We start from the raw sequence: 13,205 nt of genomic DNA on the forward strand, positions 1-13,205 counted from the left end.
GATTTCAGCCTTTAATATGGAGAACATGGCTTGACTCTTGTTTCAGTGGTTTCAGACAACCCGTTAACCTGGCACAGGATAGCAATCTTGCTTCGTATGTGCCTTCTTCCCACAGAGATCTATTCCCCGTACAGCAGATATGCTGAGATGAAGTACTTCAGCAGTTGTGTACATATATACCCGTCTTGAATCACACCCCTATGTTAGCCTTATAACAATGTTATAAGGCTAACATTGAAAATGTAGGATTAAAAAGTAAGCGTCATCAGGTTGCAGCCCAAGAGATGGTGACCTCTCATGGGATCATTGATCACATTTGATTGGATTTGCAGAGAACACCAAATCTTTCAGGGGTTTCTAAATGGTGAAAATGTTGAGAAAGGCTGGTCTACTGCAATCGAAAAAGATCTCCAGGCCCCACCTGGAGGTTAGCAACTTTAGAAAGAAGGGAGGAAAATGCTAAGTGACCAGCCTTTCTCAACATTTTCACCATTGAGAAACCCCTGAAATTCAGGTTTCAAGAAACCTCAGAAGTGGTGTGATCATGCAGAAGATGGGTGGGAAGCATACCTGTATACATGCTGACCCAGGTACCCTCCCCTTGCCATCCCCTCTAGGCCCAATATTGACCATTTTGGGATGGGGTGGGGCTGGTTGACATGACCATGTATGTTTAACAAATAAATGTTTAACAAATTACATAATTAATTAACTACTACCCATTCAGGAAACCCTCCTCCATTTTACAAAAGCTTGGTTGAGAAAGCCTGCAGTAGACCTTCAGGATAGAATGATCCGTCTGCCCACCCCCCACACCCCCCCAAGAATTTGACTGCTTTGCTGGCAGGGGCTCATGAGAATTGTAGTGCATGGACATCTGGAGGACCACAGGTTGACTACCTCTGCTCTATAGCATTATACCCCACTAAGGCTCCTCTACTTCCTAAACCCCAACCCCAAACTTCAAGGAATCTCCCACCCAGGGGTTGACGACATTCATTTGGACCTGGAGTTTTGGTATGAGAATAGCTGGTTGCTTGGGTGGAGCGTGTGTGTGTGGAAGGTAGTGAACAGGTGTGTTTTGGGTTCTATCAATTTTGCTGGGGAAAAGTTCTCATTAATTAAATTGGCCTACTCCTATGAGTGGTTGGGCTTTCAAGTTTGGCAGTTGCAGCACTAGAGATAGACCATTTTGGAAAACCCCTGAGGCACCTAATGATGATGGGAGTTCACCCTAGTTTAACATATGATTGCCATTACTCCCCAAAGATCTAGTCACTTCTATGCCCTTTGATCTGCTCAGGATCCATACCTTCAGCCTGTTCAGAAGCATAGCATGGGGCCCTCTGGAAATTATTTTCAGGAGCATTTCAGTTGCCCCATCTGCTCCTCCTTACTTGCTTCCCTTTTTCCTCTCTTGAAGCAAGCAGCAGCAGGAGAGGAGGGGATGGAACAGAACAGCATAGGAAGAGACCACTGGAATGAGCATCCGGGGGCTAGAATCCCTTTCTAAAGTTAGTGTAGGCATCTGGATGTTTGGCAAACCTGGCTCCTCTTCCTGGATGATGAAAAAGAGTTTCCTCATCTCCCCTTCATTTTTCCCCTTCCCATTCAGCCATCCTCATGTTGTCAGGAGTCTGTTGTGAGCAACCATGGCATAGCGGTTAAGAGCAGTGGGCTCAAATACGGAGAACCAGACTTTTACATGCAAATCCTAACTATGGCCTACTTGAGAACAAGTCTTGCATGGAATGGCAGCTTAATTTTTTTGTCCATATGGTCATAATAATGCCTCAATTGACTTAAGAGGATTTTAAGTATCAGCTCAGCTAGGGTACTTAAGTCCATGCATTATTTCTTTTCTCTTATGTCTGGTCTTCTCTAAAGGAGCCATCTATTTTGCTGATTTAGCAGAACTGCCAACATTGAACAACTGACAAGACAAAGATTCATTCATTGCTTCTGCAATGGAGCATCCCTGTGGAGTATTCCCAAAGGTATTCCTTTGGGCTGGCAATTCCCCTACTACCATTATCAGGCTATTCACCAGTTATTTTTAGCGTCACTAGATATATCTCTATAGCATTGGGACACTATAGCAAAAAAAACAGTCTGTCTGCAGGGATAGAAACTAGAGGCTGTTAAAGTCCAGTGATGGCACAAACTGTAGGGGTGCTACATAAACCACTCTGGGTCCAACTTTTCTAAAAAGACCATCTGAAAGCAAGTTTGATCAAATTTGCAGGACAGCAGGGTGAAACATTAAAGTTGACAGCCCAGTTTTTATAAATAGTAGGAACTTCCATGGGGAGGGGAACGATCTTGAAAAAGAGCATGGCATGCTTTGCAACATCACTTCCTGTTAAAACCTGGAAGTGACATCACAGCCACATCACAAACTTCTAGGTAGTCCTCAAAATTCTGTGGTGAAGACTGATTACCCTCCTGCTGTTTAGAAGAAAGCAGTGGGAGGGCTACAATGAAAGTAAGGGATTTCCCATGGAAACTGAATTAGTGATAGCCCTTGGAAGCATGGAAGCCAGATAACTACACATAATTGTTGTATGGAATGCTCAAAAAACAGTTACCATTTAGGTGGGAAGGTAGATCCTTATATGGAAGAAATCTAAATTGGTGATCTTAACTATAGATGTGTTGTTCTGGATAATGTATCAAACTGATTGGGTTTTTAAAATTATTATTACTACTAGGAAGAAAGCCCATTGCAAGCAGGAATGCAATGGGCGCTAGGACCCAGGGTACACCAGGAGGTGCAGATCTCTCTATGTATCCCTCTCTCTCTTGCTGTGTGTCTGGTGTGCCTAGCAGCAGGATGCTTAGCAGGTAATAAGGGTGGTTTGTTGGAGGGAAGGAGGGCTGGTATGCAGTTTGGGGCAGCTTTGTCTGTCTGTCTGTCTCTCCCTCCAATGCAGCAGGGGCGGCTCTCTCTGTGTCTCTTGTCAGCAACTTGGGGCAGCTCTCTCTGTGTCTCTGCCTCCTTCGCAGCAGGAGCAATAGGAGGGAATGAGGGCTCGTGTTCGGTCTGACAGTGCTCTGTGTGTTTCTCTCTGTCTCTAGTGCGTCTGAGAGGAACATGGCTAGCATCCAGGGGGGAGGGTGGGAGCTGTAGGGGCAGGGCCAATTAGGGTACAGGCAGCATTGCTAGCTGCACCCTGATTGGCCCTATTCCAACTTGGACAGCCAGACATGTTCCACCCCCCAGGCTGTTTCACAAATATATAGAGGAACCATGGATAAGGATTATTATTTTTATTATTTCTGAATAGTGTACTATTTTTTTTTTTTCAGGATGAAAATCTGCATGCTTCCACCAGCATGTCGGAGTTTTTAATAGATTCTTTTCCTTCCATTCCGAAGACTTGTTTGATATGCTGTGGCATCGTGCGCCATGCCACAATAAAAGAAGGATCAAACACTGAAATAACTACTTTGTTTGCCAGTCACCAAACAATCCCAGTCCATCAGCACTCAAATTACTATAGAACTGTTTGATATGTGTACTAGAAAGGGAAAAAAGGGAGGCTGTATTCTGCCTTTGCCTTGCAGTACTTCTGCAAATAGCATTACTTAATAGGATTACTATTGAGCTGAGCTGCATATTTCTATCTCAGTAATAGTCTTTGTACATTGTCTTCTTTTGTACTTTACATCTGTAACCATATTAACTCTTTGTATAAAAAAGGCATATTGAAATCTTGGGTGGTTCCCTCCCCCTCCCCCTTCTGCTGTACGCAATATCGAACAATAAATTCTATTTTGCCAATGATGCTTTAACAAAGCAAGGTAAATCAGGTTCTGAACGTTAATATTTTTTTAATACCAAAGAATTGATCTATTATAGGCACTTGTCATTTCTGCAAGTTAAAAAAATATCCAACAAAAATCACTCTATTCTGGCCTGAAAAATACTTCTCAGGGATTTGAGAACATTACACCAGCATGGTCCTGGCCCCTGCCTGGTGGAATGAGCTCCAGGAGGAGCTGCGGGCCCTGTGGGAGCTTCCGGCGTTCCGCAGGGCTTGCAAAATGGAGCTCTTCCACCAGGTCTATGGTTGAGGCCAGTTCGCTAAGGAGGATCTGTATAACCTCCCTTTCAGGATAGAGCTAGGTGTATCGGTGGTCATGGGTTCCATCTGCCCCCTCTTCCCTCCTCCCTCTATGAGACTGTTATTGGGGAAAATTGGATTGATTGTTATGGAATTAGTTTGTTTCTTTTGCCGTATCTTGTCTTTTTTTGATTTTGTGACTATGGGTTTTGTGTTTTAGGTCTGGGCTTTTAAGTGTAGTTTTACTGGGGATTTTATTCAGACTGTTATAACCTGCCACAAGCCACTTGGGAGTGGTGGGTAATAAGTTAAAGTAGTAACAACAACAACAGTGGTAGAAAATGGCAGCTTCTAATCTTGTGAGCTGGATTTGATCCCTCTAGCTGGTTGACTTTGGACTGGTCACAGTCTTAATCAAGCTGTTCTCATAGGGCAGTTTTGTCAGAGCTGTCTTAGCCCCACCTACCTCACAGGGTGTCTGTTGTGGGGAGGAGAAGGGAAGGCAATTGTAAGCCACTTAAGACTCCTTTGGGTAGTGAAGAATGGGATACAAAAACCAACTCTTCTTCAACTGACTAAGGAAGCAGGGTCCATTCAATGGATTACATGAAACCATATATGTTGGTGGAAAGTACCATCAAGTCATAGCTAGTTTATGGCAATCCTGTAGCTTTTTCAAGACGTACAGAACATGTATTTCCACGGTGATTGACCATCCAGGTTTAACAATGGTGGATCTTGCTTAGCTTCCAAGATCTGACCATCTCAGGCTAGCCTGGGCCATCCAGGTCAGGGGAACTATACATACTTCCCTTGAATCCCAGCAGAGGAGTCACCATCTCTCACTGGCAATTGAAATCCCCACTCTTTCATGGAAATTTATGAGGTGACCTTAGGCCAGAGAGACGTTCCACTTAGCTTGTGGAGCTGTCATTCTGAGGATAAAATGGAGGAGGAGAGAATGATATTTTCAGCCACATTGAGTCCCTCGCTGTGGAGAAAGGCAGCATATAAATATCTCAATAAATAAATAAATATCCCTAGACAAAGATATATGAACTTTGACAACATCTCTGTGAGACAGAGCTCCCCTTCATTTGCAAATATCTGGCGTATCAAATCCTTTATTTTATGTTATTTTTTTGTTCCTCTCTTTAGTGTTTACCACACGATATTATAACTAGGGTTGACAGTTTTTGTCTAAAAGTAAAATTTTAAGCCAAATTGGGAGTTCTTTCTCAGATGAGACATCTGAGGAATTTCAAGGGAAGCCAAAAGAGTTCCAATAAGCTGAGCTACATATCTCGAGGGGATATTGAACATACCTCGCCTGTCAGTCGGTTTCGCCTAAAGATAAATTCAAAGTGAGTTTGGAGGTTCCTCCTCAGGCAAAACATCTGAGGAATTCTGAGGAAAGTCAAAAGAGTTTAGATAAGAATAGTGAAATTTCAGAGAAGGGTTTTGAATATGTCAGGGGGGGAAAGCCTTCGGGGTATATTTAATGGAAAGGTTGCACTGAAAGTAATGGAGACTTATTTTCCAAATAAATGTCCTCATGGTCAGGGGTTTAGGCTGATTTCCTTCGCAGCATAGTAAGTGGGTTAGCAAAATCATAACATTTGGTCTTACGTTTGTTTCTACATATATCCTGGGGGTGGGGGATCTTTTATTGATTTAATGAGAACCTCACTGTCAGTCACTTTTCTCTATTTTATCGTTTCAACAACCCTGTGAGGTAGATTAGACTGAGAGAGAGTGACTGACCCCGGGTCACCCAGCAAGCAGAGTAGAAAGTCAAATCTGGGCCTCCTGTATTCTAGTTTGACACTTGGACCTTTTAAGGGTCCAGAAGGACACTCTTCCTTCTTGTGTATGGTAGGTTCTCACCCAATGGTCTTTTAAACCTGGGTACTCCTTTTCAAAAGAGCCTCTTGTGGCGCAGGGTGATAAGGCAGCAGAAATGCTATCTGAAGCTGTCTGCCCATGAGGCTGGGAGTTCTATCCCAGCAGCCGGCTCAAGGTTGACTCAGCCTTCCATCCTTCCGAGGTCGGTAAAATGAGTACCCAGCTTGCTGGGGGTAAACGGTAATGACTGGGGAAGGTACTGGCAAACCACCCCGTATTGAGTCTGCCATGAAAATGCTGGAGGGCGTCACCCCAAGGGTCAGACATGACCTGGTGCTTGCACAGGGGATACCTTTACCTTTTACTCCTTTTCAAACTAATATATTTATTGCATTTTCTGTCTCCCCCCCCCCCAATAGAAAGTAGAAAGATCTAAGACAGGGGTAGTCAAACTGCGGCCCTCCAGATGTCCATGGACTACAATTCCCAGGAGCCCTTGCCAGCATTCGCCAGCGAATGCTGGATCTAAGATATACTCCGTGAACTGTGTAAATAGCATTGATGTCCTATGTGACCTGAACCTCTCATCAAAATATCTCCGGCTCTCGCCCACAGAGGGAATGAACTCGAGCTCAAAACACAGCATCACATTTATATTCCCCTATTGCTTGTACAGCCAACCAACCAAGCAAGGGGGAAAAAAACCTGACACATTAATGTCAAATTGAAAGTGATTAAGAGTCAAATCCATTGTGTCATTGTCACAGAATCTGTGAATGACCTTATTTCCAACTGGAAAGTCCTTGCCTCTTGTGAGATTTCTCATATCATTTGTCTAGATGGTATGCTTAACTTGGAGCAACGCTTTCTAGCCCAGGGGCTGAGGACAAGGGCCACAGAAGTGTGGGAATGAGGGATTTAAAGCCAGTTTCATTTGCTAAACAGAATTGTAAATTGTGGCATGTGAAATGTCAGAAAGCTTAACTGCATCTTGGATGGGATTTAACCAGATTTTCAGGGAGAAGAAAAAAAAAAGAGTGTGTTCTTTGGTGATCAAAAATGCTGCACTGGGATAATGAGATCTGAACAGACAAAAGTACTGTGGGATGTGGGTAGAAAAGAAGAGAACTGGCTGGATCCAACCTGTTGTGTAGGAGATATAGAACTGGACCTCCTGTTGTAAGGGGCAGGGGATGGGATGTATAGAAGAAGAAGAAGAGTTGGTTCTTATATGCTGCTTTTCCCTACCCGAAGGAGGCTCAAAGCGGCTTACAGTCGTCTTCCCATTCCTCTCCCCACAACAGACACCCTGTGGGGTGGGTGAGGCTGAGAGAGCCCTGATATTACTGCCCGATCAGAACAGTTTTATCAGTGCCGTGGCGAGCCCAAGGTCACCCAGCTGGTTGCATGTGGGGGAGCGCAGAATCGAACCCAGCATGCCAGATTAGAAGTCCGCACTCCTAACCACTACACCAAACTGGCTCTATACCAAGGCCACACAACTGGGGCAGAAAGGATTAACCTTCTCCCATTCCACTGTTCTTTTAGCAATACTAAACTACTATGATTGTATGATGAAAGAGCCCCTGTCTTTTTTTAATGCATTGCAACAAATAGCAGAGTGCCATGTATATGTGATTTCTATTATGGAAGGGGGGGGCAGCATGAGGGAGGGTTTAACCCTTTCACTTCCCCATCACTAAATTCCATATCTATGGGCTAGCATTCCTTCAATATTGCGCTCCATCTCCAGTGGTAGTCAAACTGCGGCCCTCCAGGTGCCCATGGACTACAATTCCCATGAGCCCCTGCCAGCGAATGCTGGCAGGGGTTCATGGGAATTGTAGTCCATGGGCATCTGGAGGGCCGCAGTTTGACTACCCATTTTAACCGGTACTCCCACTAACTTCTTTATTACCGCATAACTTTCTCTGAAAAGCTGGTCATAATAACAACGGCTGTTTGGATTGCTGACAAATATTTCCTTGCAGCTATACTTGTGACTTTACATGCATAATTAACTGCTAGGTGACATTCTGAAAAATTAGCCATTTCTTGTCCTTCTCCTAGAGCTTTTCTGCTTCAGATACACTAAAACAAGATGTATCACGTTTCCAGATGCCAGCACTCCCTTCCCCCCCCCCAGCTATCATTCAAATAATAACTAAGAGTTTGAGTATAACTATTAAGCTTTCCTAAGGGTAGCAAGAAAGAACCATTCCTTCTGCACGGCATGCAATAACTTATATCAAAATATTGTGCAGGTATAGTTATTTTCCAATTCAGTAAAGAGATGGATGGTCTCCGGGGTAGGGCTGTCACACAGAAGCGGTGAATAATGCTCTCAGCCTGTGCATCCAGACAACTCAACCGAGGGGTGATAAGAATGTTGGCACCCTTTGAGGATCTGGCCGACAGGTTTCATTTGTCTCCGTTCAGATCTTACTCCGGTGTCATGTCATATCCTCACCCCATGAAAAAAGCACAGGAAGAGGCTGGGATTTCTCCTCCCTGGCATTGTATCCACAATCTGCATGAGTTTCCTCAAAACAATGATGTGGATGCAGAGAAAGCAAGGTGAGTAAGGAAAAACCTTCCTCAACTTGTGGCCAAATTTCTCATATAGTTAAGCCCTAAACTGAAGGGAACTTGCCCCAAATTGTATAGCAGTGGTCAACAACCCCCGGTTCGGAGACCGGTACCGGCTTGTGGATCAGTTGGTACCGGGCCATGGCTCCTCCTCGTCTTCCTCCCCGGCTGCTGCCTCGGGGGCTGCCCTGCCACTCTGCCGCCGGCTCACCTTTGGTGCTCTCCAGCAGCTGCCATGGCTGGGGCTCCCCCTTGGCATGACACTGCGTAGCTGCTGCTGGCAGCCACCCCCAGCAGGCGGCGGGAAGTCAGGGGTGCCAGCAGGAAAGCAAGTGGAGCAGGGGCTCAGGCAGTGGCAACGTCCTTCATCAAAAGACTACCCCCCTCCCCAGGCCTCAGTAAAATTGTCAAGCGTTGACCGGTCCCCGGTGATAAAAAGGTTGGGGACCACTGGTGTATAGGACTGAATCCTTATTATGATGGACAAGGTAGAGTTTACCTTGTCTGGCTCTAGCCAACCACCTTCGACTGAGGTGTGTGGGAGAAAGAGATAATGTGTGTGTGTGTGTGTGTGTGTAGAAAACAGCTTGATGACCCAGAGTGTTAGATGTAGAATGGGCTTGGGAGGAGAGGAGTTAGGAAGTGAGGTCGACGTTATCTTTGTGCATGCATGTGTTTTCACCACATTGTTTCCTAGTTTTGTAATCCACTTCTATGTCGTTGTCTATCGCATGTCTTATGCTATTTTATTCCATCAAAAGTGACAGCCCACCTTTAGTCTCCAGCACAAAGTCTGATTATAAATTAAATACATACATCAAATCTAAAATTACATTCAAATAATCCAGTAGGAGCCACTGACTAACCCTTTCATATTTTTCCTATGGGTCCTCTGTTCCCAAGAGCTGGAGGATCCCTAAATAAAGCCTGAGACCATAAACCCTTTGTTGTCCTCGTCTTCCCTTCTAGGAAGGCATGGGAGAAAACATTTCTGCCCCCTTTCAGAGAGTAGAGCACAGCAATGATATTCTCCTGGGGGCTTCGTTGACATCTCTTATAGCAAACTGATATGTATGAGTGCAGCATTTCCTCATATCCCCTTGCCCTAAATCGTTTAGATTTCCCCCCGCACAACAACCCTGTGAGGTAGGCTGAAAAACAGAGCACCTGGGCCAGGGTCACACAGCATGCATCAGAGCGGAGATTCGACCCTGAGTCTCCCCAGGTCTGGTTTCCCACTCCAAACTCTCCCCCACTTTGGACCCCATGACTCTCTCCAGCCCTGTAGGAGTGAAGCCATGCTGCTTAAGACGTTTATTTCTCTCCCACTGAAATCTTTTTTATCATCTCTAATATTCTCATTTCAGATTCCCCCCTCTTTCTTTTGCACTTCAGTTTCTCACTTGCAACACTACCCTATTAATTAGCAGGAATGTTTGGCCATATCTGTGGGAACGACGTCTTAAACATCTTAAGTGAACTATACACCGGGTACCTTTATTTTATTTTATTATTTTTTTGTCTTTTAGCGATCCAGTGCATTATTTTGCTTTCCACTTGAAATTAAGAACTCATTCTCTCCTTCAGCCCTCTCTACACCTCCAGCTCCCTCTTTTTATCATTTACAAAGGACGGTAGATGCACCGAACAAGAAATATATCAAAGAGGGAGAGTGTCCCTGGTTGCTTTCCCCACATGAAAGCTTCCCCCCCTGACGTATTCCCAGCATCTCTTAGTAGTTTGTATAACGAGATTGGTGGATTGAGTGCTGCTGCTAGGAGCTAAAGGCTCACTCTGCTATGGTAATGATGCCATTTGAAAAGGGAATATTTGCTGCCACCACCTTTCTTCTCTTCTCTTCCCCGCCCCTCCCACCGGTATATCATACATTATGTGCCGAATGGGCACTCCGCTCATGTAAGAGAGAGAGGCCCAGTCTAGGCCCACAATTGAAAAGAGAGGAAAGAAGATCAAGCAAACCACACGAGGGCTATGGGGAGGCAAGATGGCACCTGACGTTGAAGGCAAGAAGAAAGTATTGCGTGGAATAATGACGGCGTTAACATGGTGCCTGGGAGGGTTTTCAAACTGGAGCTGAATGAAGTGGGTTCATCCATCACAGAGAAAGGCGGGGAAGGGCAGCCGTGTCTAGGAGCAGTACCTCAAGGTGAAAACCGCCTCCAGAAAGTCACTTCGGGAAGTAATTGTACTTGGGATTAAGCCCCACTCAATCAGTAGGATGTGACTAGGGACAGACATTCAATGGAGAGCCAGAATGGTAGAGTGTTTAAGAGTGACTGAATCTTACTGGGAGAGATGGGTTTGATTCCCTACTCCTCCGTGTGTAGGCAGCTGAGTAATCTTAGGCAGTCACAGTTCTCTTAAAGCTGTTCTCACAGAGCAGTTCTCTCTGAGCACTCTCAGCCTCATCTACCTCACAGGGTGTCTGTTGTGGGGAGAGAAAAAGAAAGGTGTTTCTAAGCCACTGTGGGACTCCTTCAGGTAGTGATAAGCAGAGCAAAAAAACCCATCTGTTTTCTTCTTCTTCTCCTCCTCCTCTGTTGGGTTTTGTTTTGGGTTAGCAGAATTTAAAAAAAAATCATATTGCAGTTCAGGACTGGTGTCTCATTTTAGTGGGGCCTGGTAGCCATTGTTCTTGTGTTCACAATCACAGAAAGGCCAGCGATTGTTTTGCTAAGGTTTCATTTTTTGATCTGCGTCATGGGAGCTTCAGATATTGGGGGAATATTTTGCTCAGGGACCCACTTAGCTAGGATTGCCAGGTGATGTCTAAAGATCTCCCGAGATTGATTGATTCACTGATGTCTTAGCTTTTTAGATTGCCCTCCCAGCTCCAGGCACCAGAGGTCAGTCCACCTGGCTTCTTTGGAAGATAGGCTTGAAATCTCACCTCTTCCCAAACCCCACCTTCCTCAGGCTCTGCCCCCCGAATCTCCAGGTATTTCGCAGTCTGGAACTGGCAACTCCATTCTCAGCATCACTGGTTGCCCCAGTAAATTAGCACTTTTTTCCTTTGACCTGTAACAGTGATGATGACTTTCAGCTGGAAAACTGTTATCCACCAGGCTTTTCAATGTTGGCTTTTAAAGCTGAGCCTTAAAAATACCTTTGAATCGGATCTTTTGTTTTACGGGAATTCATAGGACTTCTCCCTCCCCCTTTTCATATTTTTACCTGTGCTCTTTGGCTTTCTGATCTCTTTCAAACCACTTTGCATACGTTCTTACAATAGAGGTGTAGCAATGTATGAAGCGATACCTTTAGGAAATGTAAGCTCAACGGTGTCATATTATTTTTTTATTCTTCATCCGGATAAGGATGAAAACGAGAGGCTTTCAAAAGTCTCGCTTTAAATTCTTGCAGGCTTTCAAACAGCTGCAAGGGATTTTGTTAAGTTTCTTATGAAACTTGGCCTGGAAAAAAAAACACACACACACATAATAAAATGTAATATTGGGGCCAAGCCCAACTTTTAATAAACTATTAGAGATGGATGCAAAGATTTATTCCAAAGAACAAAAGCGCTTAAGCTAGAGTTTATATTACTGTTATGCTTCAGCGATGGTAACATTGGGACTTCAACCTGCATAACTACAATGATTAATTAAAGGCCTTGTTCAGGTTGAGTGAACAACATTATTGTTCTTAAATAGGAAAGGCAGATAACCATTACTGATTTTTCCTCAATTCCCAGGCCTGCTTGTTAAAGACCAAAGAAGGCTGAAGCAGGTTGCGTCATTTCCATGCAAGTCAGAGAGACGCTACAAATAACACAATCAGTAGGCAGTGCACATCAGTGAGTGGATGAATGTGGGATTGCTTGGAAGATTAAAGTTACTGAGATGATGCACTTTTGCAGGCACACAAAAAAGGGGGCTTGGGCCCTCCATAGCGGAGACATCCGATTAGAGAACTGCGTTTAAATGAGAAGTGATGTAGGTATGCCTGCACGGCACTGATGGATCATGTCTTTACTCCCAATTCCAGTGTGAGAGGAAGAATTGGGAGTAAACCAGAAATGATGTTGGTACACCCACATGATATTGGTTTCCCAGGTCTTTCCCCCCTTTTTTCCTGCTGGTATTAGAGGGGGAGGTATTAAAGGGAATTGGCAGGAGGCCAGGAGGCCTGACCAAAGGAGCTTTGACTCTTGAAATCCTATCCCCTCCCCCAAAATTGATGGCCTCTATGATGTTACTCTGGCGCAGGGCGGTAAGGCAGCTGACATGCTGTCTGAAGCTCTGACCATGAGGCTGGGAGTTCAATCCCAGCAGCCGGCTCAAGGTTGACTCAACCTTCCATCCTTCCAAGGTTGGTAAAATGAGTACCCAGCCTGCCTGACTGGGGAAGGCACTGGCAAACCACCCTGTATTGAGTCTGTCATGAAAAAGCTAGAGGGCGTCACCCCAAGGGTCAGACATGACTTGGTGCTTGCACAGGGGATATCTTTACCTTTATGGCATTACTAGGCTAGAATCTAGCCTTTGGACCATGAAGGAACCCTGGAAGAGGTGCTAAACCTCTTCAGGGAAGTGGCTGCAGAAGTAAGATATGGGTGCCAACCAGTCAATCAACTGACCATTTACCATTTCCATTGTGGAATTTAGGCCTGTAATGCAACAAGGGAAGAGGGCTACAGTGATGTCTAGTGATGCCAGTGGCCATCTAAACTTCTGCAAAAGG

The sequence above is a fragment of the Paroedura picta genome, chromosome 14 (genome assembly GCF_049243985.1).
Source record: "Paroedura picta isolate Pp20150507F chromosome 14, Ppicta_v3.0, whole genome shotgun sequence".
Classification (NCBI taxonomy): Eukaryota; Metazoa; Chordata; class Lepidosauria; order Squamata; family Gekkonidae; genus Paroedura; species Paroedura picta.